The sequence below is a fragment of the Mustela nivalis genome, assembly GCF_964662115.1.
Source record: "Mustela nivalis genome assembly, chromosome: 3".
Taxonomy (NCBI): Eukaryota; Metazoa; Chordata; class Mammalia; order Carnivora; family Mustelidae; genus Mustela; species Mustela nivalis.
In genome coordinates this window covers 117,509,102-117,534,680 of record NC_139022.1, presented here as the reverse complement: position 1 = coordinate 117,534,680, position 25,579 = coordinate 117,509,102, and the positions used below count along the sequence as shown (strand labels likewise).

At 51.1% G+C, this 25,579-nt stretch overlaps 1 protein-coding gene and 1 long non-coding RNA gene across 2 annotated transcripts in view; one reads left to right on the top strand and one right to left on the bottom strand.

Moving 5' to 3' along the window:
- Positions 1-740, bottom strand: part of LOC309860763 — a 78,930-nt gene extending 78,190 nt beyond the window's left edge. Inside the window, exon 1 of the long non-coding RNA XR_014309612.1 lies at positions 456-740. This is a non-coding gene — a long non-coding RNA (uncharacterized lncRNA). The remainder of the gene's footprint in view (positions 1-455) is intronic.
- The window catches only part of CPLX2 (complexin 2), an 82,276-nt gene that overhangs the window by 19,089 nt on the left and 37,608 nt on the right, over positions 1-25,579 (top strand). The gene's annotated exons all lie outside the window — the stretch shown is intronic.

The window sequence follows — 25,579 nt, the reverse complement described above, 5'->3', positions numbered from 1 at the left end:
TGGCATTTGTCAGGTCCCTTCATGGTGCCTTGGTCAGACCTGGTCCTGCGAGCTGTCTTCCTACAAGAGGCTAGAAACCTGGCTGGAGCCCATGGGAATCCCTGAGTCCATGTCTCCGCAGCACAGACCCTGGGCTGCAGCTGGCCGTACAGAGGAGCCCCGGGGTCCAACAGATAGATAGACTCCAGCTGCTGGAGGAAAAAGCAGACAGGGCCCATCATTCATGGGAAGCCATGGGACTCTCCATGGTCAGCGCATGGAAGCACCTCTTAATTTGTACGTTTAACTCAAGACATCTGGAAAAATGGGAAGGGAGTGAGGAGAGATTTCCATTCACTTGAGCTTTCCACCTCTCCTTATTTTTCCAATCAGTAAACATTAGGAAATGAAAATCAAGTTGATGGAAAATAGAGGTCAAATGCCAATGAGCAAACCATTTAGAGTGAAATCGCCACCTGGCCTTTTAGCATCTCATCTGAGGTCTGTGATGACCTGGGAGGGACTGCAGCTGTTCACAGGGCCTGTCTCTTCTGTGATCAAATGCCAGTGCACTCAGAGATCCTGACCCTTGCTGTCAGCCTGGCCCAGAGCCTCAGCCAATGGCACATCCACAATCCCCCACCCAAACCCTAATGCCTGGGTTGGGGTTGGGGGTGGCTCTGGGGCATTTGCCAGGACTTCATCATGAGTCCATGTTGCATGTTGCCATGCAACAGCAGATGTTCCCTCGGAATGGAATCACAGAATCTTAGAGATGCTCTAGAAAGAGCGCCATCTTGGAAGCCAGGAAGACCTGGGTTCAATTTTCTGTTCTTTCCTACTAACTCAAATTCCTAGCCAGACCCTTCACTCCTCTGAGCCTCAGTTTCCTCATCTCTAAAATAGGCACAATGATAACACCTTCCTCCCAGACTGTGCAAAGTCTAGGAGATTACATATGTAAAGGGCCTGGTACACAGAACCTCAGCTGATGTCCTTTTCCTTCTTTTTCCCCATTGGGCTGGAAGGACTAAGTCTAAACTCCCACCAGCAGCACCTACAACTGCAGTCAGCCAGTTTCCACTTGCATGCTTCTGGTGACAAGAATCTCACCACTGCACGCTCACCCCCCCCCAGCCCCAAGCATCCCACTCCACTTTCAGACCACTCCCACGGTGTTTGTGGTGAGAGGATCTGACGTCCCCAGGGTCTAAGGTTTGAGGGAAAGCTGCCTGGCCCACTTCTTCCCTCTGGCTGAGCAGTCACCGCCTTGGCCCCCAGGAGTTGTCTGGGGAACTGTGTGCAGTAAGAATGAAGAAATGAGGCATTCAGGGTAAGAGAATATGTGTCCAATTCTGGTTCTCAGAGAGAAGACAGAGAAACCCATCCCAGCGGAGATAGGATCACAACTGGAGACATTTATCCTGGAGAAGAGAAATCTCTGAGAGACTGTCACAAAACAGTGATGGAGGTCCAGCCTGATTAAATGAGGGGAGCACCAGAGAGGCACATAAGACCCCCAAGTGAGAATGTCTGTCCCTTCATTCATTCCGCAAACCTTCAGTTTGTCTCCATGCCAGGCCCCAGGCTGAGCACTGGGCACAGAGGGATTCATGAGCCACAGGCCCTCATCTTGCAGGAGTGGGGATGTAGGTCCATCTTTAGGGGATACTGTCAAATTTTTTTCCCCAAAATGGGAGTCCTGATTCACACTCTCTCTGGTACTGTATGAAAGTTCTAGTACTTCCTTGGCCTCACCAATATTTGGCATTTTCTGTCCTTTCCACATTAGCCATTCTGGTGAGTACATGGTGGTAAGAGTTATAATCTGCATTTCCCTGATGCCTAGTGAGGTTGCCCACATTTTCATACGTTTACTGGAAATTTGGGCATCCTCTTTCCTAAAGTGCTTGTTTGTGTCCCTGGAATTTGAGGAACAAGGTCTACGCTTCAATTTAGAAAGTCATCTTAGGCAGCCACATAAGGTGCTGGGGAGTATAGCAGCAGATTTTCTGGAACCCCGGCTAACACCGATGGCAGCTCACTTAGGCACTGAGCTTTAGCTACTTTCTCTTTAAATTCTTACAGCCTCCTTGAGAGGTCACAATTGTTATCAACATCTCAAAGATGAGGTGATCGGGCTGAGAGGGGGAAATGACTTGCCCAAGGTCTCATAGTTGGAACGAAGTGTAGAGCCCTAGCATGGAGCTATGTTCATTTCCTCAACAATCTTGGGCAGGAGCAGGAAGTCTAGTCCTGGGAAGGAAGAAAAGAGAAAGGAACAGATAGAAAGGTAGAGGGGTGCCTGGGTGGCTCAGTTGGTTAAGTGTCCGACTCTTGACTTGGGCTCAGGTCATGATCTCAGGGATTGAACCCCATGTCAGTCTCCACACTCAGTGCAGAATCTGCTCGAGATTCTCTCTCCTTCCCCTCCCTCTCCCTCTGCCCTGCCCATACTCTCTCTTTCTCTCTCAAGTAAAATAAATCTTTAGAAAGAAAGAAAGGGAGGGAGGGAGGAAGAAACAGGGACGCCTGGGAGGCTCAGTTGGTTAAGCAACTGCCTTCAGCTCAGGTCATGATCCCAGAGTCCCTGGATCAAGTCCCACATGGGGTTCCCAGCTCTGCAGGGAGTCTGCTTCTCCCTCTGACGTTCTTACTCAAGCTCTCTCTCAAATAAATAAATAAAATCTTTTAAAAAAAAAAAAAAGAAGAATAGTTATAAGGACATCTATCTCTCTACTTTACACAAGAGGAAACTTCCCCTCCCTTTCCTCTCTTCCTCCCTCCTCTTTCCCCTTTCCCTGCATCTCACCAAAAGCCTCAGCGGAGGTGAGCAGCCATCAGAAGTCTAGTGACCCCCAATTCCATTACCGTGTTAGATGCCCAATGATGTGAAGGGAGGAACTGGACCAACCTGAGTTGCCTGGCCTTGCCACCACTCACTCTGTGGCCCAGTAACAGTCACTTTACCTCCTTGGCCCTCAGCCTCTTCGTCTGCCTCAACAGCCCCCTCCTCAGAGCCTTATGGAGAAAAGCCCACGAGCCAGCCTGGTGCCTGGCCCAAAGCCGCCCCTGGTGCAGTGGGCACGTGCTCCTTCCTTCCCTGGCTGCTTCCAGGACGGCTGCAGCTCCACATCCTGCCCCCAGCCCGGTACTTTGGCTCTCGTCTCCCTGAGTGGCCTTCTGTCTCATGCAGCTACAGCAGCACCCCTTCCCCCTGCCCCATGGTCTCCTCCCAGCCAGAGAGCAGGTGTGGCAGGGGCAGGAAGAGCCCCCTCCCCGGGGACCTCCCTGAAGCTGCCTGCGTGCTGGCAGCAGGCCAGGCAATTAGCCCCAGAAGGGCCTTTCTCTTCTCAAGGGCTCTCATCTCAGAGCCCAGACGCCTTTATTTTGGGAGCCTTGCCTGGTAAAGTGCTTTGTCAAGGCTACCTCCAAGCAACAGCCCCACCCCCACCGCACACACACCCCCCACACTGCCATCCTGCCCGTTTTTCCATTAACCAATCCCTACAGCCTTTGGTGAGCCTTCCAGCCACACTGCTAGGTGCCAGAAGCCCCCCAAGGTCCCTGTCCTCTTGGTGATCCCCATGAAGGGGGAGAGATGGATGAGAAGAAAGCAGATGGATAGAACAGATCAGATCACTTCTGGGTGAGGCTCAGGACCATGGATGGTGAAGGCCAGAGCTGTGAGGGAGAGAGGGGCAGCTGGAGGACCACCCAGTCCCAAAACAGAGTGGAGAAACTCACAGGCCTGCTGCCTACAGGGCTGGGTCCAGAGAAGGACTCAGCCCTGACTTTGGGGTCCAAAGTCAGCTCCTGGAAGGAAGAGTCACAGCATGGCCACCACTGGTGGGGAGGTCCCAGGAGGTAGTATGAGAAGGTTCTAGGTGCCCCTGACCCCCAGCTAGCTTGTCCCCTCCTCCCCCACTCCCACCCCATTGTGGAACCCTGTCAGCTCCTTCAGGTCCAGCAGCTCTCACAACTGGCTTGTCTCTCCCACCTCCTGTGGCAAGGCGAGGGGTCAAAGGAACTCATCCTTGACTCACCAGCGACTCTCCACCCATCCCATAGGGTTTATCCCTCCAACCCTCCCGGAATCTGGGCCAACCAAGTCCTTTCCAGATGGTTCCCTTACAAAAGACCAGGAGTAAGGTCATCTGCCTCCCAGTCAAGGCTGGCAGGCCCTCCCAGATCTTCACACCCAGAACACTCTCTCCGTCTCTCCTTCTCAGGCCTCCCCCGTCCCTCTGTCTTTCACTTCCTCACTGACTCATTCTCCCTTTCTCTGTGTGTCTCTCTCTGTCTCTGTGTCTCATCTCAACTTCCCTCTGTCTCCCTGTCACTCTGATTCACATCCTAAATGTACGTCTTATAGGGACATGAATTTACTTCAAATACTTATTTTTTTTTTTTAATGCATTGAACCCCTACTGGGTGGCAGGCATGGGGCAAGGAGCTTGGGTCTAATCAAAGATGAGTAAAGCACATACCTCCCTGAAAGGGAGATGACTCATGCACTGACAGAAGTGAAATGGAGAGGTGAAAGTGACTGACGCTGTAAAACAGACATCGACAGGGCTGAAGGGCATCAAGGAGGGGCGTTCCTGGGGGCTTCATGGAGGAGGTGACTTTTCAATCAGACCTTGAAACATGGTCATGTAGTGGAACGTGCGTGGGCTGACCGTGGGGAGGAAGGTCCTCTCCTGTAGACCAGTTCTTCGGTGCCCGCTCCGCTCAAAGCTAAATCCTACTCTAGCATCCTTCTTGTTTAATCTCCAAAGTATTCTTAATAAAACATGGGCTTTGGTGTCTGACAGACCCAGGCTGCATCCCACTGACTCAACTCTCTGAGCTTTCATTTCACCATCTGTAAACAGACTCCTAGGGCTGTTGTGAAAATCAAATAAGACAAAGGATGTGCAAATGCTTTCCTATGGTTAATGAGACTCTTTACTGTTAATGAGGGTGCTTTCAACTGCAAGTGACAGAAACCTAACACAAAATGACTTAAAATAAAAAGAAAAGCCTAACGTTGCTGGCATCATGCACACCTGGATCCAGGGGTTCCAAAGACGCCGCAAGACTCTCTGTGTCTCTCAGATTCTGCTCTCCAAGACATTGGCATTGCTCTCAGGCAGGATCTACCCCTCAGGGAAGCAACACAGCAACTACCCTTCCCCAAGCTGAGCAAGTCCAGTGGAAATTGGATTCCGCAACCCCAACGATTCTAGCAAAGTTCTGGGGTTGAATTTTAGGAGACAGATCCCTAATCCATCCCTATAGCCAGGCCTGGGTCACGCGCCCACCCCTGGAGGTGGTAATAACGTGACCCTCCCACCCAATCCATAAGAACCATGAGTAGGAAAGAGGTAGGTGCTCCCGGAGAAGTACTGTTACACTGTTACAAAAAGGAACTGCCACTGGGTGTCAATCCCCTTGGGTAACGAAGAAAAGGAACACAGAGAAGAAGGTTCTCTTTTTTACCTTTCAGGTCCAAAAACATCTCCAATTTCTCTTCCGAAAAAAGTCTGATCCACCAAGGCTGGGTCGGGTACCCCCTTTTGCGCTTCTGCAGCATCTTACACTTCCCTTATCATCATTCTCATCACCTTTATTATCATCTTCTGTTTACCTGTCTGTCTCATTCAGTATTGGGAGGGCAAACACGGTGCCAGCTTGCGTGTTACTGTGCCTCCAAAGTTGAAAAATGCTAGACACTTAGGAAATGATGGATGGAAGGAAGGATGGATGGATGGATGGATGGATGGATGGATGGATGGATGGATGACTGGGTTGAATGGATGGATAATGAATGGATGATTATTTAGATCGCTAGATGGATGGATGAATGAATGAATGAATGAGTGGATGGATGGATGGATAGATAATGGACAGATGGGTGGATAGACACTCTGGGAGAAAACTGATGAGATCAGTTTGAGACACGCTAGGCCTAGGCTGCCTGTGAACACACAAACAGAGCGAAGCCATGGAGAGGTGGACCTGGAGTTCAGGAGAGAGGTCTGGGCTGGAAACAGAGGTTTGGGCACAGAGACTGTAATGGAGGCCAGGGGAGAGAATCATGATCACCAAGGAGGGGGCCAAGTTGTATACCCAAGGTCACACATCATGGAAGTGACCCTTGAACCCAGGACTGTGCAGGGTCAAAGTCTGATCTCATTCCTTCATTCCAAGGCAACCTGGCCACTACCTGAGGTGGCAGAACACGGTTAAGGTCTCTCCCTTCCCTTCACCCTCCCCCTCCTCAAACCACTCAGCCAGAAGGGAGAAGCTGCCTGGGAGGACAGAGAGACAGATTATGTAAACTGTGATTGCCACCCACAGGAGGAGGAGGAGAGTGAATAGGTATTGAAATGCGCTTTCAATAATGCATGTCCTCCCCCGCAGAGGCCTGGGGCTTGGTTGCAGGGAGAAGAGCCTTAAAGGGACCAAGCTTCCCATCCCTAGTGGCAACACCCACAGTCCCCTGGCCACACAGGTCTTTTGTTCACAACTGGAAGGCTCCAAGAACATTGACCATGTGGCAGGGGGGAGGCGAAGTCAGGGGGGTGATCTCCAACCTTTCTCCATCAAGGACATCTTTTTTTTACCCCCTCCTGGTCCCAGTGGATTTGAGTTTTTAAAGATTCTGTTTCCCAAACACACTGCATTTAAGTCATGATTAATTCATTTTCCCCATTTTTTATTAATCAAAGACACTTAACTGCCAGTCAGAGCTTTGATCAGCAAGAGGTAAGCCATGAGGTAATATCACTGCAACCCAAAGCTAAAAAATATGACAACACCGTTAGCCAGGCCCATCTTGCTACTGGAAAACACCCTCTCTCCCTATCTCCCCACCCATTACTGTCTTTGGAAGACTCCAGGTTGGGGAAGAGTGATCCTGCCCCCAATCTCATTTCCCAGAGAAGAAAAGTGAGACCCAGAAAGGTGAATGGACCTGCCTGGGGTCACAGGATCAGTGGGATCTGAAGGGTGAGACCTGACCTCTCCAGTTTCAACAAACTTAAAACTTGACACTGTGATAAGTCCTCCAAGGGATCAGAAAGTCCAGAGCAGGGCAGGGAAAAAGTCATCACAGCCAGTACCTTCATTGCAACCCAACTATGAGCCAGATGCAGTAGATGTGTTCTCCTACTTTGTTCTCACACGAGGGCCATGACAGCTGGGACTGTCATTCCCTCAGAGCATATGAGGAAACTGAGCATCAGAGAGCCTTCATGGTTTACATAATCCCCTGGGCCAGAAAGTGGAGGATCAGGATTCCAGCAGGTTCTCATAGACTGACTGTTTCACCGTACTGGTCTGGCTAGAATGAAGGGAACATTGTCATTTAGACCAGATTTGAGGTTCTGCTCACCTCTTATGAGCTCTGTGAATTTGGCTAATGACCTCACCCCACAGAGCCTCCAGTCGCTCACCTGGGAAATGGGGATAGCACCTTGTTCCTTGAGTGGTCGTGGAACACAAGAAGAGAGGATGGGGTTCAAGCCCGCAGCCTAGAGCATGGCGATGGCATCCTCTCCCTCCCTTCACCCCCTTCCTCGTTAAAAAGCCTATAAGCTGACAGGAGCCAGGCTAAGAGATTTGATGGCTTATGTTTTGGGACATCTCCTGGGCTGGGGATTAGGAAAATATTGCCCTGTTCTCTCTCTGTTATTAATTAAAGGGACTGTCCTCTTATGGTCCAGTAATTCTAAGACAAGAGCCAAGGGTGGGATGAGGCTCCCTCCCTCCAGCAGGAAAGTGCTCTTGGTCATCACCATCTGCTTCCACATCTGTTTCTGTTGGCACTGGGACCGGGATACCTTGAAAATTCCCATCCCCCTCCTGGAAACCCCATTGATTTCTTCAAGGCAGCCTATGAAGGTAGAGTAGAAATCTCAGCTCCCAGCAGCGAGAGAGGTTGACCTCCTGGACTTGCCACAAGGTAGAGGTTGAATAGCTAACTGACTCTGTGCACACACACACACACACACACACACACACACACCCCAAGTGGTTTTAAAGGAATGAGTGCAAAACAAAAACAAAACAAAAACCCCATGGCAAGTGGGCAACTCCCTGGACAATGTATGATGTATTGGAGGTCCGTGAGGCACTTCCCTGCGTCAGGCACTAGGAACTCAGAATGACTGGGGTCTGGCTCGGCCCTCAAGCAGCTTCCAGCGCCTGGGGTAGAAATGGACACTAAGACAGCTTAGGACCACTGAGCAAGGTGGAAACTGTGATGGAGAAATGTGCAGGGGGGCTGCAGGGCTCCAGGGGCAGGTGGGACTGATTGAGTGGGGAGAGAAGCATGAGGAAGCTTCACAGAAGAAGGACTTTTATGCTGAACCTGGTGAGAAAAGGTCTTTTCTGATAGTAGGACAGATGGAAAGACGGGCCCCTGCAATAGCACTTTAAGGAGGGTGAATGGACTGAATTTGGTGGCCGATTGGATGTGTGGGTGAGAGACCGTTAGAAATCTTCCCGGGATGGCACCTTGTTTTGGGGGGGCCTTATCGGCCCCTCTACTCTCCGTGGGTGAGAACAGAGAAGGCACAGGTGTGCAACCCCACCCAGGTGCTCAGAGAAGCCTGGAAGAGGGTGGGCTTCCTATTAGCTCTCTCCTGCGCTCTCAGAACCGAAGAGGAACTTTGCGTCTTGTACTCCGCTACCAGTTAACATACTTTCAGTCGCAAGTGAAAGAAACTCGACCCATGTAGCAAAAGGGACAATTTAGTGGCATACATGATGAGTGGCTCAAGGATGACAGGTTTCCGCCACAGCTCAAGTGATGAGAGCAGATCTCAGTTTCTCTCCATGTCTTAGCTTTGCTTTCCCATGTTGGCTTCCGGTGCAGGCAAGTTCTCTTCTCACTGTAACCCCTGAGGCGCCAGACTTCGATCCCACACGCTTAGCGACCTGCCACAAAAGGAGGCTTCCCCACAGCTCCCGCACAGGTTCCAGAACGAGTCTCATTGGCCTCATTTGGGTTACCCACCCATCCCTGAGCCAATCACTGTAGCCAGAGGAATGGACTGCACTGATTGGTGAAAACGCTGGTCACGTGCCCCCTGTTGGAGCCCTGGGCTGGGGGTTCAGTACCACTTAAACCGCTTGAAAGGAGACAGGGAAGGAGCAGTTCCCCCAAAGGAAATTGGATGCTCTTGTTAAAAGAAAGGGAAATGGATGCTTGGAAGGCAAAACCACCAGCTATCCTCTCAACTTCTTTCCACAGCAGCTTGGGGCAGTCCAGAGCGGCTGCCATTGCTTCCAGCATTAGGCATCCCTGTCACGGTCCTAAACTCAACACTGCTCAGGGCGCCTGGGTGGCTCAGTCCTGAAGTGTCTGCCTTTGGTTCAGGTCATGATCCCAGGGTCATGGGATCGAACCCCCCGGCAGAGAGTCTGCTTCTCCCTCTCCCACTCCCCCTGCTTGTGTTTCTTCTTTCATTGTCTCTTTCTCTCTCTCTCTCTCAAATAAATATATAAAATCTTAAAAATAAATAAATAAATAAATAAAAACAGGATGGCTCAACACAGCTCTAAGGCCCAGGAGATGAATGAGCTCAGAAATGCACTTGACCTTTTGCACATTCAAAATAACAACCCAACTGACTAAACCAATTCATTTCTGTACTCATTCGCCTCCTGTGTGTCCTAGCCAGCTCTGGCTGCTGTGGGTGATAGAAAGACCCAGACTCTGCCCCAAGGGGTTCACAGTCAGTAGAATCTATTTTAGGTATAATTCTCTGATAATTTAGTAGAGTCAGACTTACGCTCAAAAAAAAAAAAAAAACATTTCACTGCATCTTTTTTTCTGGCACTCAGACGCTTTTATTTGCTTTTAGATTAACTGCCTCACATGAAAATCACAAATTGAAAAGGCCGTTAAAATTCCCCTTCTACCTCCGAGTCAATTTTGCCTTCACTAATAAAAATTCCTAATTGTTATTAGAGTTATTGAACACCCTCAATGAGGCAGTCTCTGGTGTTTTCATGATTTAGTCTTTGGAAGTCTGGATCTGAGTCCTGAGAAGGACTCACCAACCAAGAGGGTGAGGCTCTGGGATCCATCGTGTTAGCACAGGGAGCTGCAAAATTGGGGCTCCGGACAACGAATGACCTGGGGCACGTGATGTATTGATGACTAGCTATCTGGGGAAGCAAGGCATATTGATTTGAGGGGCCGAGGTTGGAGGAGGTTGGAGCATTTGGGGATAGATTTGCAATTCAGTGTGAAAAAGAAATATCCAAGAACCAGAGCTATTACACATGAATAACCTGCCACAGTAGGTGGTGAGCTCCTTTTCCCTGCAGGTGTGTAAGTAGGCACTCTTGGGTGGGAGATTGGGCCAAATGATTTCAGCCTCTTCCATCCAAGAGATACTTGAACTATAGGTTGTAATTCTGGCTCAGTTGCTCTCCTGCTGGGAGAACAAGTCACTGTCTTGCTTGGGTAAGCCCTGTCCCTCTCTGAGCTTCAGTGACCTAGATAACCCCAGAGCTCCCACCTTTTCTAAATGCCTCTCCTCGGACATTCACACCCACCTCTGCACACTCAGACGATTTCTGTCCCATGCACATGTCAAGACTTCCAAGCCTGAGTACAGAAGCCCAGCCAACCCTGAGGTGTGAGGCACCTTCTGTTCCTAGAGACACTGTGATTCATATCCATGGGGATGCCTCCCCCATCTGACAGGTGGAGACAGTGAGTTCTAGGGAAAGAAACCAGCCGCGAAGACAAGATGCACCCACACGCACCTGACAGGGCCTCTCGGCCTGCGTCATCTCCCAGCCCCGGGAGGGGCCCTCAGTCCACAGATGATCTTGCGAACTGACTTTGCCTCGCCGGGTCAGGTGAAGGGCAGCAAAAGTGGATGCAGACACTGAGATCCAGAAGGTGGAATGTTTGCATCTTGCCGGTCCTTCATGAGTGGCCTTAAGACTTCTCTCGTCTGATTTCTACAAAAGCCCTACAAGGGGAGCATTCCCATCCCCAGCTTGTCAGGGATCTGAAGCTCAGAGAGACCTGAGGCCAGCCAGCAAACAAACAGCGGAGAGGACACTGGACCAGGCCCATCTGCCCACCCTGTGGGCCCTTGCCATGATGCTCAGAAGCCCATCTTCTGGAAGGTGGCATCAGCTACCTTCTAGGAAGGTCCCCTATTGCCAGGATGGTTGGCCAGAGCCAGACCAGACCCTCAAGTCCCTCAGTCGGTGTTTGCTGAAGGACAAAGAGGATGAGCTGGGCCTGGAGCTCCACCTGCCCTCTGAACCCTGCTGGGGCTTTCAGAGACAGACCACGGCACCTCCACTTTCATCTGGGCGGGGATGATGCCTTTAGGCCCTACCCAGGCTGACAAAGCATCTCCCACCACCTGTCCCCCCGAGACAGGAAAAACAGTGGTCCAACTCTATAGTTGAAGAAATGAGAGACCACATCTTGTGCCCAAAGGTACACAGTCAGTAAGTCATAGAACCAGGGACGAGGCTCAGACCTTTAACAACCTGAGGGGAACTGTCCAGAACCTGAGGGGAACTGTCCAGAACAACCAGAGACTTAGCCCAGGGCCCGAGGCTAAGGCTCGGCTTCACAGATGTAAGGTTCAGCCAGTGATGCTTATCAGCCCTGGATCCCACCAGCTGCCAGCTTCCCCATCCCAGAGCTGTCCCGACCATGAGAGCTGCTAAGCTAGTACCATGTCACTGCCTATGACCTCTCTTCCAACACACACACACACACACACACACACACACACACACACACACACACACACCTGTATACTGTATTGTGCTTTCTGGGGTTCTGAATGCAGAAATACAGAAGAGAAGCAATGTGGGCAGTGGAGGCCAAGAAAGAAGGACAATAAGGCAGAGCAGGCATGGCAATGCCTATGTGAACCAGGGCCCTCCTTACTCAGGGGGCCATGGGGTCTGGAGGAGGCCCACAGCCCAGCAGGAAAGAGATGTATGTGCCTACCTTATGCGGCTTAATTTTCACAACTCAAGAGAGAGAGGTGATTAGCCCCATTCTTCAGTTGAAAACACTGATGCTCAGAGACATTAAGCAACCTGTCCCAGGTTCCAAAGCCAGGGAGTGGCACAGCCCATGTATAAACCACTAAGTAGGTCATGCTGCCTCCAGGAGGTATGTGAGGCTCCCACCCAGGGCCGCTGAGCCAGCAGCCTTCCTCTGGGAGGGGAAGGTTCAGCCATGAAGCGACCCCTGCCCACCGCCCACTTCCACCATCCAGCCACCTTAGGGACCATCCCCCAGCCACAGGTGACATGGCCCAACCAGGGAGTCAGGGCGGCGCCCGTGGCCCCTTGGGGGGACCCGTGCACACAGCTCCACGGGCAGGCAAGGAACAAGCAAAACCCAATCTCTGGAGCCCTCATTCCCCAGAGCTTTCCTGGAAGCAGCAGGAAGCTATTTTTAAAAAAGCAGCATCTGTGGGCAGGAAGCTGGAAGATGTGTTCCCAGCCCCATCCTCACCCCTGCAAGACCCAGGGTGGGCTTCACTCTGCTGAGCTCTCAGCCAAGAGGCCAAACAGTTACTCTGCCCAGCCCCAGCCTGGGAGAGAGGCCAGAGAGACAGGTCACTTGCCGGAGCAGGGATCTAGGTCTGCTTCAAATGCCCCCTACCAAGGTGGCAGCTCCGCTCCCCAAAGGGAACGTGTGTGCTTGTGCTCACATGCCTGCAGATATCCACGAGACTGTGTATCTACGTAAGTACTGAGAAGTCCAGTCCTGTGTATCTGTGGGGATGTGTGTACACAGTGGCCCGAGTGTCTCCATATCCTGTGCAGGTGTGACATGTGGGCACATGTGTTTTTCTGTGTCTCTGAAAGTCCGTATGTTGATGTGAATCCATGTGTGTGTGCATGTGTATCTTGGTAAGCTGTGTGTGGGTGTGTGTACACAGGAGAGTTTACGTGTGTCTGTCGGTCTCTAAGAAATCCTGGAAATCAATGGATAGAACTTTAGAAGTAGGAGGAGCACCAGCCATCTCTAGAGGACAGTCTCTTTTCTCCCCCAGCCTCGAGTCACAGAGAAGTCAAAGCTCAGAGAGGGGAGGGGATTTCCCAAAGGCTAGGCAGTGGCAGAGAGAACTGGAAGCTAGTGTGCGTCTTAGCTGTCAGAGCCCCTGTCTACCCACTCACCCCACACCAGCTCACTGCCAAGGTCAGCAGCTACAGCCTCCCTGCCACCCTTCCAGGAAGGCCAACTGGGCCCATCATCTCCCAAGGGCTTTGAATTGGCTGTGGAGAAGGAGGAATTATCCAGGCACAAGAGCATCTGTTCTGGGCTGTGAGTAGAACATTCATTAGTTCAACAAAACTTTGCTGCAGGGAAGAGCATGAGCAGGGCCTCCTAGTTGAGCCATGGAGATCTCAAGAGAGGCCAGACGTGGTCCATGCCCTCAGGGAACCCATAGTCTGGTGGGAGGTCAGTCAGATAAACCAAAAACTCTGACATGAGGTTAAAAGTGCACAACAGAGGCATGAACTGCACCATCCTGAAGGGCACCTGCTTCTTCCCAAGACTAGTGAGAAGGTGACATTTGAATTGAGATTTAAGAGACAAGTAAGTATGTCAGACATTGACGTGAAAGAGAATTCCAAGCTGGGGCATGGCTTCATCATAAGGCACCTTATCCACTTCCTGATACCTTGTTCTAAAGAAATCCAGTCTTCCCTGGTCTTCCCATAACATGCTACTTAGTCTGCCTTTCATATCTGTTGTCTGTGCTCCTGTTCTTTCCACTGTCTGGAATTTACTCATTCCTACAGCAAATGTGTCTTAGAGGCCAAAATGGCACCTTGCCCCAAAAGTAGTACAGGAGGTACAGATGGCAATTGGGCACAGGCTCTGTCTGTGGGCTGGGCTGGGGAGGGTAGGGTGTAATAGCCAGCCACCCACAGCTTCTGGTATTTCATGGGCCTGGCCCTGTGCTCAATGCAGTGAGGAACAAGAAGACTGTGGGGAGGAGGAGGGAGCTCTTCAGCGCCTTGCTGTGCAGGTACCAGTCCTCACAATACAGAAAGGTGGGTCCTGATGGCCCTGTTTCTGGAAAAGAAAGTTGAGGCTCAGACAGGTGTGCAGGCCTCCAGAGTCTGGGTCTTACTGCAGGGCCTGGCTGCCGATCTGCGTGATCAGAAACATGGACTCAGAAACTGCCATTTTTGCTGTTCATTTGCCCATGGCTGTGTATTTACTGGGGTCCTAAGCGTTGGGTTATGGTCCTTCTGGAAATGTCAGCTAAGCTGGGGGACCCTAGGCAGCCGAAAGGCTCAAAGAAAGTAGGGTCCAACCTCCCCTCTCTAAGGAGCCAGTGTGAACCCAGCAGGTTTGAGTCTGAGTGTGGGGGGATTAAGGGGACATGGCTAGACCCCTCAGTCTTCCACATTTTCCAGGTAAGCTTCTCTGTCCAGAACTCCTCGCCACTCGGACATGTACTGAGAGGATCCAGTGAGGTCACACACAGGAAACCTTTGGCACTCCTTAACATTAGCTAAGAAAAAATGACTAGACTACATTGCATATCAGCTGTAACATTTTAGAGATTTTTGAAATCGTACTTAAGACTGAATCTTCACAATCCAGCCTGTGATTAGAAATTGCCACATCCAGTTTACAGATGAGAAGCATTGCCTGCTAGAGATGTGGAGATGAATGAAATGGTCCTTGTTCTCAAAGAGTCAGAGTCAAGAAATATGAAAACACGGTAAGCCTCTAGGGCACTCAAGTCTGTGATAAAAAGAAGCATGGAGAGGAAGGTAGGACTCCCTTTCTGATGTAGAATCAGGGAAGGCTTCCTGGAGGAGGGGACATCTAAGCTGAGACCTGAGAATGAGTCAAAGTTAGGCAGGCAAACAGAAAGAGGAAGGATTGGAAAGCAACATAGTAAAGCTTTGAGCCCAAAGCTCAGATCTCATTTGGTGGGTTCTTAGAGGTCTTGGTTTAACACATGCATTCAATCAGTATGGTTGGGAAAGGTTTGGCAACAAGGATTTGGGGTGGGGATGGGAGGGCTGGAGAGGGAGAGCTTAACCCACATCCAAAGTCAGTTGGTCCCCAGACTGGAGGGGCCTCTCTCCACTCCTCCCTGCCATAGTCAGCTCCTGTTTTGGAAACCCCACCCAGACCTTGGGCAGGGCTATCATCTGCCTTCTGTTGCCTTCCGCTGCCCTGTCCAGTTCCCCTGCCTCCTGTCTCCTTTCCTGGTAAGATGTAAACCCATCTAACCTGGAAGCCCAGGCTTCAGCGGGGCACTTGGCTCTAGCCCCCATCATGGCCCAGCCCTCCTCCCTAGAACACAGTTTAGGCACCAGAATTCACTGAGGGGTTAATCCTAAAATGTTTTTCAGATAGCATCCTGGCATGTAACTGGGCAGGAGGGGAGTCGCCGGATTTGGAGTCAGGAAGACTCACCTTTGCATGTCAGCTCTGCCGTTTGTATAGCTTGGCAAGTCACTATGCTCTTCCATGCCCCAGCATCCACACAAATAGATAATCAGGTGGTGACAGCAACTACACAGAATTGTTGCGAAGGCTCAGATGAGACAAGCACGTGACAATGCGCATAAACCATTCTGAGGTGTGTGTATGCGCAGGTGCTTATTGTTGCTGTGGCTGTGGGGATTAACAGCAATAGATGTCCATTCACTCAATGACGGTCTGTCAAGGGGCCCACGGGCCAGACTCTGTGCTCAGATCTGGAATCTAATGATGAACGGAGTAGATCCAGCATGTGTCCCCAAGAACTCCACAGTCTGGGACACAGGCAAACACAGACAAGTTCACTATAGGATGACTCAAGCGTGGGTTGGGGGAAGCCCAGGGAGTGGGACGAGTTAGGAAAGTCAACTAGGCCAGCCTGGGAAGCCAGGGAAGTTTAGTAGAAGTGGTATCCCAGTGGAGTAAGCCAGGGCAGGGCCAGGGAAGAAGGATCTGAGTAGAGCAGAAGTAAGGATGAGCCTGGAAGGTGGGATTGAGGTGGGATTTGAGAGATGAAGCTGAAAATTAAACAGGGCACATCAGCTTGAAGATTAGATAAATATTATCTGTATTACATCTATTTTTTAAAATATTGCAAACAACTTGATTTTTTTTTTTTAAAGTAAGAACCACAAAACCATGATACATTAATTTAGATAGGATGGTAGTAATCAGAGGCTGGAGCAGCTAAAAACAAGAATTCAGGTCACAAAATGTTGGGAAATAGTCCAGTCAACACATAAGACAGAAATCGTGAACAAAACAGATCTTCGGTTTTTAAAGGTAATTTATGGCATCACAATCTGTGTCGTGCTTCCACCAAGCATTTAAGGAAGAAATAATACAAACTCTGCACAAAAGCTTTCCAAAAACAGGAACGGACCTTCCCAAGTCATTTTACACAGCCAGCATTAGCTTGATCCCAAAACAAAACAAGGCATCACAAGACCCATACGCCTCATGACAACACAGAAATTTTCACAAAATATTAGCAGATTAAATCTAAATAAACATCTTCAGCTTATTCCCAGATGCTCAAGTCTGCGATATCCCCATTGTCAAAATCAAAGGTTGTGTTAAGATCAAATTATTTATTGAAGGTGAGTCAGTAAAAAAAAAAAAAAAAAAGAGAGAGAGAGAGAGAGAGAGAGAGAAAAGTTGCCAGTGGGTTTTGGTTTTTAAAAGCTCAAACTGAGTTTAGGTAAAAAGAAAAAGGTAATGTAGTTGTTTAGGCCGCCGACAGCGCATGCGCAACTGGGGCCCGGTTCTTCATAACACGGTCAGAAAGCTAGTTCTCTCTCCCTCTCTCTCAGCCTTACCCGCCCTCCTCTGCGTCGTCCCATTCTCAGGCCAGCTCTGCCCACAGGGTGGCAAGATGTTTCCATTAACACCGGTTGTTTGTCCAACTGCTCCCAGACACCTGGAAAGGCAGGATCTCTCTTCTGGGAGCACCCCAGAGTTCTTAGGTTTCACTCTGATTGGTTTGGTTTAGGTCACGTGGCCTCCCTAAACTAGAGGAGGGCCCTGATCCCCACCCCCGGCCTAGTGACAGTGGTTCCCCAAACAATAGAACAGATATAGATGATCCACCAAATGGGTAGTCATTTCACTTTTTATTCTCCTTTGAGAAAGTTCAAAGTCATCCCTGGAGGCCCAGGCGCATTACAGCTTTGGGTTCAAAATTTTCTCTCATCTAATTTGATCCTGGCTATGGCCCTTCTAGAAGGGTATTATCATTCCCATTTTACAGATGAGAAAACTGAGGCTTAGAGAGGCAAAGCCCTGTGCCCAGGATCCCATAGATGAAAAGGGTCAGGTTCCAGATCTGAGCCCAGGTCAGCCTGACTCCAAAGCCCATTCTCTGCAGGTCACCCTCCTGTCCCATTGGTCCCTCTGCTCCCCCCGGTGTTTCTGGCATCTGAGGCCTTTTCCCAGCCCCACGGTAAGTTTGAGTGGTAGAGCCTTATTGGCTGCACTCCTCTTGCCAGCTCAGGCTAACTCCTTGTTCCTTAGAATCCAGAGCCCACTTGTGAATGTTTGTGTTCTGGGTTCTGGTCCCCTAACTGAATGGGGGCAGGAGGAGAGACATGGATGGAGCCCAGAATGGGGATAAGGCCAGACTGGGTTACACGTGGATTTTGTCTCAGCCTCCTACCATCTCCATGCTACCTATCCCACGCCCTACCCCGTCCACAGCCCAAAAGACACTGTGGGGCAGCAAAAGGAAGGAAACAGAAGCAGTCATTCCCGTGTGTACCGCCCTCTACAGTTTCCAAAGCCGATCTCCACCCCACAAGGCGCGCAGAGTGGATGCCACTACTGTCATGCCCATTTTGCAGATAAGAAACATGAAAAGTGAAGGAGCTCATGCCAGTGGTGGAGCCATGGCTGTGTTCAAATCTGCCAGATTCCACCTCCCAGCGTGTTTTCAGTTCTCAGACGGCCTCTCCAGAGGAAACCAGACCCAATATTGGGTGTCTTAAAGGACTCAGGGGTTAGGAGTCATGTTCACTGAGCACTGACCATGGCCAAGACACCGGGCCCAGTGCTTTGTCCATTGGGTCTTGTGTCCTCCCCACTCCAACCTGCAGGGCAGATCTCCTTGAGCTAAGACTTTGAGAGGAGCCATGCCCTGCTCAAGGTCACACAGCCGGGAAGGGGTATTCAGCCCCCAAGCTGTGCTTTCCCCTGACCTTCACTTGGCTTTTAGGAGAAAGACTTCTCTCCATAGTCCCACAGCGCCTGGCCCTGGGCTCCCGCATCAGGCAGGGGCTAATTGGAAGCCAGAGTGCTGAAAACTTCCTGCTGGTGCCGAGTGCCCCGCCCTCCCCTTCTCCACCTGGAGCCAGGGCCATCTGTTCCCTTTTGTTGGGATGCAGGGGAAGATGAAACTAAATTTAAATACTAATAATACTTAACATTTGTCTGGAAAGTGTTTTGCACACTAATTGCTGATTAATCCTCCCCAGGCCCCAGAGAGATCCTGTCTTTGTATCCCCATTCTGCAGACAGACTGATGGGGCCTGGATGGGCTGGAGAGTGGATTTGAGGCTTACTGGGCAAGAGTCTGGACCATCTCCATCTCCACTCAGCAGGATTGGGGTGGGTGAATAAATGCATCCAATTCATTGCTGCTGCTCCACAGCTAATAACAAAGCCAGAAGCTAGATCTGAATTGTGGCTTGGCTGTCTACCAGCTGCTTAATAGTGAGCCTTGGTTTCCTGATCTGTAAAATGGGAATGATGTCCCCTTTTGTTCTGGTCAGTCACTTGCCAGTGTATACTGAGCGCCCACCTTGTGTCTGCCTCTGAGCCAGGCCTGGGGAACACTGCACTGAATATGACAGTCATGGTGCCTGCTCCCTCGGGGCCCACAGTCTAAGTTGGGAAAACGATGGGTCAGAGAAGACAATTGCAGCTGGTGATCATGAGGTTGTTGGCAAACAATTTGTAAGCGTAGTTTTTTTGGTTGGTTTGTTTTTTTTTTTTTAGATTTTATTTGTTTATTTGAGAAAGAGAGCGAGAGAGAGCATGAGAGGGGAGAGGGTCAGAGGGAGAAGCGGATTCCCCACTGAGCAGGGAGCCTGATGCCGGGACTCCATCCTGGGATTCCAGGATATGACCTGAGCCAAAGGCAGTCGTTCAACCAACTAAGTCACCCAAGCGCCCTAAACATATTTTTTAAACCACAGTACCCTTCAAAAATACTTCTGGGTAATAGAGTGACTCTTAACTTTCTTGCAGTGCTCATCTAGAAATCAGAGATATATTCCCAAAGTGGAGGGAATGGCTACAGCCCACAGAATCCCAGGTCCTGGAATTTTGTTGGGGAGGGGGCACTCTCCCTCTCCCATGCAGGAGTGAGCTACTTCTCACCCCTTTCTTATCCCTCTCTTCTCAGTCCTTTCAGCTTCCCCAGGGCTTCCAGGGCCATCCACCCACTCCCACCCCCAGGCCGCAGAGGTGGGCCTCTCTTGTGGAGTCGGAGGCTGGGGCCGAGTGGTTTTCCAGCCGTGTGCTGTGAAGCCCCAAGGTTCCCCCTCAGGGGTGAGAGGGACCACCATCAGGGGTCTCCAGGCCCAGCACCCCTATGCCAGCCAGCACAGCTACCTTCCAATCTTCTTAGATACCATTTCTTTAAAGGGTGGGAAAACAGCGGTCTTGGTGGAGGTGACCTGTGGTTAGAAGGACAAGATTCAAATCCGTCTCCGTCGCGAGTGGCCCTGAGCGGGCTGGACGCCTAGTCTGTAACATGGGGCTGCCGTCCAACCAGATGAAGTGAGTCCACATGGGGACCAACCCAGTGCCACTCTTGAGTGGCAGGAAGCACTGGGGCATTTTTTTTTTTAATCTGAATCTTTTCCGTGGTGTTCAACAAAATAGAGCTGGGTTGCAATGTCCAACTTCACCACCAGGTGGACCCTGCCCAGGAAGACCGTAAGATGTGCAAAACAAACTCATACCTTCCTTCAGAAAGCCCACCCCTTCAAGAAATTCTGTGCCTTCCATTCATTTTAAAATAGGAGATGCCTCCCTTTTTAGTTTAAGAGCTTAATGTCTAGCCTTCTGCAGAGGGTGAAAAATCAGCACAATTCATCTCAAGGCAAAGTCTAGAAAGCCCACACAAGCCACCCTGTCCCGATGCCAAGGTGGGCAGTTACTCTGAGTCACGCAGCAGGTCTGAGAGGATCTCGCCTCTTCGGCATTAGCTGGTGCCAGAGAAGAGGATACACATGGCCAGGAAGGAACGAGACAGTCTTGCAATGATGTCAAGGAGCTATTCCCTGCCTGCAGCTATGGCTTGACAAGTCTGTAGCACGTTCAGCTCAGAGGACCTCCCGTGCGCAGGGGGCACAGGTGTCATCTCCGGTCATTACAATAGTCTGACAGAGGAACCCTGGGAGAGTGGGTAACTCACCAGCCTCCCGCACAGCAGATGGCAAAGCTAGGATCCGAGTTGAGAACTCTCTAACGACGAAGTCTGTGCCAGAAATGTTTTTAAGGTAGAGACGAGGAAAGCATTGAATTTCCTTACATGAATGATTCTGGAAGCAGAGATCTCGAGGGGGACGGTGAGGCTCAGTGGCTGCTGGAGCCCCCTGTCCCCATATGTCCCCTCTGGCAGCTTCTCACCTTACACCCCAACCCCCCACCCCCACACAGCCGCACATCACCACCCCCCAAGCTGCAAACTTGTGCATGGATACAAACATTGAGATGTGTAGCCAGGACTCACGGCGGCACAGGTGCGCACTATGTGAAAGCCCCAGCAGGTGCACACGTAGGCTTATACACGTGCCTCAGTGGGTACACACACGGTGATGCACAGAGCCCCCCACCCTGGGAGCAGTTACACACGTGGCATCTGCACACTCCTGATGCAGTGGGAAAACACAAGCTAACCTGCTGGAGGGGAGGATCTCAACAGAGAGCTGCGGTGGTCCTGCTCCGTGCTCCGGGCTCTGCAGGCCCAGGCTCCTGCTGCTGACCGAAATCCCATTTCTGATCCTTAGATTCTAGGGCTCCCCAAGCCACCTCCACGCTGCAGGCTCCAGAGAATCAAGGTCCTGCCCCATAGGAACTCAAGGGTACTTCTATGCAAAGGTGTCCTCTGAAGTATCTCTCAGACATGTGGGAGCTCCTTGGGGTTCAGGCCTGGGGGCCGGGGTGGTGGTCTCCCTTCTTTGCCTCAGACCAGAATGAGACAGTGACTAGAAATACAGCCTAGGTGGCACTTCTGCCCAGCTGTGAGTGAGCGTGAACCAGTCCCTCTTCTCTCTGATCCTCAGTTTTCTCATCAGCAAAACGGGGCTATGATGCCTAACTTGCCAGATTTTATTTAGTGAGACCTGAGATAGAGTATGTAGAACATCTAGTAAGAGTTAAGTATTAATTCCCCTTGACCTTGACCTTCCACTGCTCACTGCTCCGTGCAGCAGACAGACTGACTGATAGCATTCAATCAGCCCCGATCATTCCTTCCTGGGTCCCTCCCCTCCAGGAACTCTTGAGAATTATGGAGCAGACAGAGGTAGGGATAGATGACTGTCTAGCAGACAGCTCTGTGAAAGAGGGCACAGGGGCACTTTGAGAGCCCGGAGCAAAAGTGGCAGAGCAGGCTGCCCAAGCGGGGGGTTGGGCTGGAGCTGGCCTTGCTGGATGGGGCCATGAGGCCACATTTCCTTGCAGAAGTGCAGTCTCTTAGCGCCCTTAATCATCACGTCCTGAACCACGCCCAATGTTGACGCTTTCTGAACACCCACTATGTGCCAGACACTTCATGTAGCCGTTGCTGTGGGATGAATCACTGCTCCCAACAACACAGCCCAGAAGTGCGTACTATCTCACCTACAGGAAAGGAAGCTCAAAGAAGGGGCATGACCTGCTCAAGGTCACAGAGATCAGAGTCGAGTCCGACTCCAAACTCCATGTTCTTCCCCCATGTTCCCCGCTCTAGGCCACGGCAACAAACAGCCCCCAGGACCTGACTGTGCTTCCTCCCCCAGTTCACTGAGAGCCACCCTATATCCCCCCCAACAGACATCTCTTCAGACTCTCAATGCCTGGAGAAGGATGGCATTGTAGGCACTGTAGTCAGTGTTCCCCTCCCTCCCAAGCCCTCACCCTCTGGCCTGCCTGGCCTCAGGGGCCCTGCTTCTCTCCTGTAACTGCAAGAGGGCTCTGTGCCGGCCCCAGGCTTGCATCTCCGGGTGCTGAAGTTGCCTTTCCAGAGTCTAAGCACCTGCTAGCCCCATCCTTCTATCTCATCTCATCTCATCTCATCTCATCTCATCTTCAGTGTTCCAAGATTCATTGTTTATGCGCCACACCCAGTACTCCATGCAGTGCCCTCCTTAATAAGCCCTGTCCTCCTTAAAATCACACTGCTCATTGGCCCTAGGACAACCATTTCATGGAAGCACAGAGAAAGTAAGACCAGAGGCCCCCCAAGAGGAAGGTCAGAGGCTCCGAGGAGGCAGGGAGTCTGAAGCTGGGAGATCCTTCCCACTGCATATAAGAAATCAGGAGTCTTGGTTCTCTCCAGCTAATAGTCCCCAGGCTGAGTGAGCATTTAGGCAGGCTCTCCAGAGAACAGGGAGAGAGATGAGTCACCCAGCCTCAAGGGGTCAGCTGGCCAAGGATGGGGAGGGTCAGCCAGCCGGGAAGACATCATTAGCTACCCAGTGTCCAGCGGGCAGCCTGAGTCAGCAAGGCAGGGTCAGTTGGTCAGACTATGAGCTGGCCCTGGCTCACACCCTTCTCCAGGGCTCTCCCCAACACCACCGCTGCCCACCTCTGCCTCCCTGGGAGCCTCGGGGGAACACACCCAGCTCAGAGGCATCACTGTGAGGGCCTGCCCTTCCGCAACACACATGGGTGCTCAAAGAAGTGGCCAGAAAGCCCTGAGATGGAAACAGTGAAACAGAAGCCCCTCGGAGCACACACCTTGTTCTCCCTCTCTCTCACTTTGTGTCTCTCTCTCTCTCTCTCTCACACACACACACACACACACACACGTGTGCTTATTACCTAATGTCGAACACATGCACATACTCAGACTCACCATTTCCTGCACAGGAGTCCCTGTTCTACTGTGTTGGTTTTACTCTGAGGCTGTCCCTGTGTGGCACAGATTTGAGGGCGGTGGACCTGTGTGCCCTCCGCCTTGAAACGACTCTCACCAGCCTCCTGACCTCAGGCGCACTCAGCATGTCTCTTGACCTTGGTTTCCACATCTACAGGACAAGGTTAAGGAGTCTTCTTAAAAGGAGGTGTGGGGTTATAAAGCTGTCTAGGGAGCAGTTTGCAGGTTTCTCACGAAGCCACCAGCCAGGGAAAGAAAAAGAACAGCCCAGGCATAGCAAATGCAAAGGCCCTGAGGCGGAATGAACTTGTCATCCCCAGAGCAAGAGAACAAACTCCCCCCACCCCCGCAGAGCTGAAAGAACAGGAAAGAATGAAAAAGGAGGGAGAGAGTAGAAAAGTGCCTTTGCAGAGGGAAGAAGTGAGCAGATTAGGTAGGACATTTAAAGAGGACTGAATGGTTGTTTGCCCCTGCAGGGGCTGGGAAGATGAGCCTCTTTTGGGGGGCTGGACTGTACTTTAGGAAAGCATGTTTCAATCAGAAGCCCCTAGGAGGGAGGGAAGAAACAGAACCCTGGAGACTTGTGTCGGTGGGCTTCCAGCCCCTACTCTGCCGAGAGCATCCCCTGATGAGGATCAGCTCTTAGGGATGCCCCAGGCAGAGCCAAATGGCAACTCTAGGGTATGTCTGCATACCCAATGCCCCTGGCAGGGTACATCTGCAGTTCCACAGCCAACAGCCCGCTCTCCTATAGGTTTTCCCACTTGATCCTCACAACCATCCAGTGTGAGAGCCCACAGAGGACCCCTTTTCCAGAACACAGAGTTTAAGCTCCAAGATGTTAAGAGACTGAACACTTCTTTTTTTTTTTTTTTTAAAGATTTTATTTATTTATTTGTCAGAGAGACAGCAAGCGAGAGCGAGCACAGGCAGACAGAGTGGCAGGCAGAGTCAGAGGGAGAAGCAGGCTCCCTGCGGAGCAAGGAGCCCGATGTGGGACTCGATCCCATGACGCTGGGATGATGACCTGAGCTGAAGGCAGCTGCTTAACCAACTAAGCCACCCAGGCGTCCCGAGACTGAACACTTCTTGATGTCTCTATTGTCTGATCCACACCAGCACCTCTTACTGGGGAGATGCTACAGCCTTCTAGCCCATGCCCTGCTTTCAGCCCTCTCCCCTAATCGGTCCTCCATACAGCAGCTGGAGAAGTCTCCTTAAAAGACAACTGAACTTGCTCTTTGGCTGCTTATAGAGATCTACTGTTCTCACACTGAGATCCAGAGTCTACTCTGGGAACCTCAAGGCCCTGGGTAACTTGGCCCCCACTAGCCTCTCCCAGCTCATTTCCCCAACTCTCCCCAAGCTCTCCCAGCTCCAACCACAAAGGCCTTCTCACTACTGCTCCAAACCACCAAGCTCATTCCTGCCCCAGGGCCTTTGCACCTGCCTCTCCCTCTCTTTGGCAGATTGTACCATCATGCCAACTCCACCTACCTGTGGGGCTGCTCCCTCTAGAGTAACCCCTCCCCATGTCTCCTCCTCCAAACACCTCCCCCTGTGTTATTTTCTTCGGCATATTTACTGACATCTGAAACTATTTTGTCTTTTGCTTGCTTAAGTATTGTCTGTAGCCCATTCTAGACTGAAAGCTTCCTAAGGGCAGGGTCCTTAGGGCCCAGCACACTGCCTGGCACAGAGTGAGAGCCCAGAGGATATTTGTGGAATGAATGGACAGGTGATGTGCCCAAGGTCATGTGACTGTTAGATAACAGAGGCCTGATTTCCACCAAGGCCTTAAGCCTTCTAGAGCTGGATACCGTGGGACTCCTGTCATGCAAGAGAACCCAGGATGGTGGTCTTGGTACCAAGAGAAGGGAGTCACTTGTGAGTTCATCCTCAGCAGCCTGACTAGTAGGATGGCCTGTCTCCTCACCCACCCGTCTCCCTCTTGAAATCAGGGGGCCAGACTGAGACAATCACTCCTGCCACATGGCCCTCATGGCTCTTTCCTTCTCTTATTCTGATGTCCGGCTTGTAGCCATTCACCACTGACCACGCACACACACACACCAACATCCGGATGGGTGCCTGGCCTATCCTCCTTGGGGGTAAGCACAGGGCCACTGGAATCCCAGCCTATGACTCCTTGGGACAAGTACAACACACCAGCTGGCCATGTCCATTGGTGTCTAGGAGCTAAAGACACATGTGGTCAGCGGGCCTGCAGTGGAGTGAAGACCCTGAGAGCAGGATGAGGAAGCCCGAGACACAGGCCCCAGGCCTCTCTACCTGTCTCAAGCGGTATGACCTTGCGCCCAGCGTCCCCCTCTAAGGCTCAGTTCCTCATCTGCAAACAGAAAGCAGGGTGGATTTAATGATCTCTGAGGACTCTTCCAGCTCTGAAGAGAAAGAAGAAGACTTTGTAGATGCTAGACATTTATTAAACACCTGCTGTATACCACCATCATGTTTTATTCTCACACAAACTGATTGATGGCCAC